The 2,727-nt window shown below is 43.1% G+C and overlaps 1 pseudogene; it reads left to right on the top strand.

Moving 5' to 3' along the window:
* The first annotated feature begins 606 nt into the window (after positions 1–606).
* On the top strand, positions 607–2,224 carry LOC149538404 (endoglucanase 6 pseudogene; annotated as a pseudogene).
* Positions 2,225–2,727: the final 503 nt, after the last annotated feature.

The following is a 2,727-nucleotide window of genomic DNA, read 5'->3' as shown; positions in this document are numbered from 1 at the left end:
CATTGAAGGACAGATAAACCAAGCAAGATCCAGACCTAGGCTGGTCAGATAAAAGATAACTTAATTATAGAGGCTAGACAATCAGGCAAAATTCTGGTAGAGGCAGTTAGATACAATACACTCTTCTCTTGTTACTAGAGGCTAGGCCAGGTAAGATCCTGGCTGAGGCCGAACAAATGCAAGATACCCAATTCAAAATTTCCCATAAGAAAGGGCATACTACAAAAGGGGATCTCCGAATAGAAAAAGAATAGTTGCTCTCATATCATATCATATCTCCATTTGATCAAAAAATAAAACAGAAACTGCAATGGGAAGTTACAACCTCTATCCTATTCTTAATTGAATCCCATGATACACGAACATCAGGTGTTAAGAGGGCATATCAATGACTGTAGAGTGAGGAATGTGATCATTGGAATTAGGGCAATCTTGTTCATCTTTCTCCTCCCGATTGGGCAAAGCAGTGGCTCTGCAAAGTGGGCAGATGGGGCGCTTGGTGAGCCATGCACCTGCACAATCAACATGAAAGTAGTGTTTGCATGAGGGCATCAGCAAAAACTTTTCTCCATCCTTGAACTCCTCAGCTACTTCTGCTCTCCCATACTCAGTTCATTCTTCGGTGCAGAGCATTGGCAGTCTGTCTGTCGGTCTCAAGTGATTGTTCTTGCGAAAAGGCATTTTCTCAGAGTTGTTCAAGGGCTTGCTACTGATGAGCATTGTGGATTTGGGAGATTTCTAGTGTGCAATTAGTAAGTTTTTCAATGGCTTCAAGTATGTGCATTTTGGTGCTTACACTCTGCATTGGAGGGGCAATGGCAGGCCATGACTATGGTGCTGCCCTTAGCAAAAGCATCCTTTTTTATGAGGCGCAGAGATCTGGCGTTCTTCCTACCAATCAGAGAGTTAACTGCCGCTCTCATTCTGGTCTTCAAGATGGGAAGGCCAATGGGGTTGATCTTGTGGGAGGCTATTATGATGCTAGAGATAATGTCAAATTCGGTTTGCCAATGGCATTCATAGTTACAATGCTATCATGGAGTGTTATAGAGTATGGCAAACAAATGGCGAGCAGTGGCGAGTTGGGTCATGCAATGGAAGCAATCAAATGGGGGAGCGATTATCTCATGAAAGCTCACCTAGAGCCCAATGTATTGTACAGAGAGGTGGGTGATGGCACCTCAGATCATTATTGCTGGCAAAGGCCAGAGGAAATCACCACTCCTCGCCAAGCCTAGAGAATTGATGCAAACAACCTCGGTCCAGGTCTTGCAAGAGAAATAGCTGCTGCAATGGCTGCCGCTTCAATAGTTTTTAGGCACTCAAATCTTGCATACTCCAATGAGCTTCTCAACCATGCTAAATAGCTGTTTACATTTGTTGATACATACAGAGGCAAATACGATAGCAGCATCATTGTTGCACGGAAGTACTATGGCAATGACAGAATTCAGTTGGGATGTAAAGTATGCGAGAGTTCAAGTTCTGGTATCTAAGTTCCTTATGCAAGGTAGAGGAAAGCAAAGCGAATCTGTATTGCAAGCCTACCAAGAAAAGGTAGAGTACTTCCTGTGTATGTATGCAGAAAGGAAACCGAAATGTGCAAAGGACTCCTGGTGGGCTTCTATATGTGTAAAAATGGAACAATATTTAGTTTGTGACAAGTGCATCATTCCTCCTCTCAGTTTATTCTGATTACCTTACTTCCACTGGCAAAGGCCTCCAGTGCCCGATGGGTTCTGTTCAGCCCTCTGAGCTTCTAGCCTTCACCAAATCTCAGGTTGATTATATCCTTGGAGACAACCCAAGAGCAACAAGCTACATGGTTGGATATGGCAACACCTACCCCAGCCAAGTTCATCATAGGGCTTCATCTATAGTATCATACAAAGTGGATTCATCATTTGTGAGCTGCAAGGGTGGTTATGCAACCTGGTTCAGCAAGAAAAGTAGTGATCCTAATGTTTTGGTCGGTGCCATTATTGGAGGGCCCGATGGGAATGATAACTTTGCAGATGAAAGAGACAATTATGAGCAGACAGAGCCTGCCACTTATAACAATGGCCCTGTTATTGGTCTTTTGGCCAGACTCAATAGAGGCGCTGGCTTCAATCAGCTCCTTCCAGTTGTTGTTCCTACCCCAACAAATACGCCGACATCTGTTCACATCTTCACTCAATCCTTGCAACAAAACCTTCACCGCTATAATGATGGTACACAGTAATTCTGCCTCATTTGCATTGCTGCCATCCTCGCATTCTTCCACGCATACATATGCTTCGGCCTCCGCATCCACATGCCCACAAATTGCAGTTTCCAATCCTGAGTTCTGCAGGCTGCCCATTGGTAAGCAGACGGACACTTTCCCTTGTGTATATGGGCAACTGATAGATGGAATGAGTGAATGTACGAGATAAGGGATTATAAAGTGAGCTCCCAACTTAGGAAAAAATGCCATTCAACATGCCCACCAGTAAACGTAATGATTATTATCAACGCTGGAACAAGATTATGCATTAGTTAATACTGCTTTTTGTTTGAACAAGAAGGAGAGGTATCAATGAATAGGCGATCAGTGACATCTACAATCACATTCAAAATAACCCAGATAAAAATTTTGGATTGAAAATTTCTGCTTTGGAAATTTATAATGAGATCGTTAAAGATCTCCTGAATCCATAGAGTGGTCCTCTATTGAAGAGATTCCAGATCCATTGCATTCAAAGC

Source organism: Cupressus sempervirens, chromosome 9 (genome assembly GCF_028749045.1).
Source record: "Cupressus sempervirens isolate cs-2001-9-10 chromosome 9, ASM2874904v1, whole genome shotgun sequence".
NCBI lineage: Eukaryota > Viridiplantae > Streptophyta > Pinopsida > Cupressales > Cupressaceae > Cupressus > Cupressus sempervirens.
This window is presented reverse-complemented; position numbering and strand designations above follow the sequence as displayed.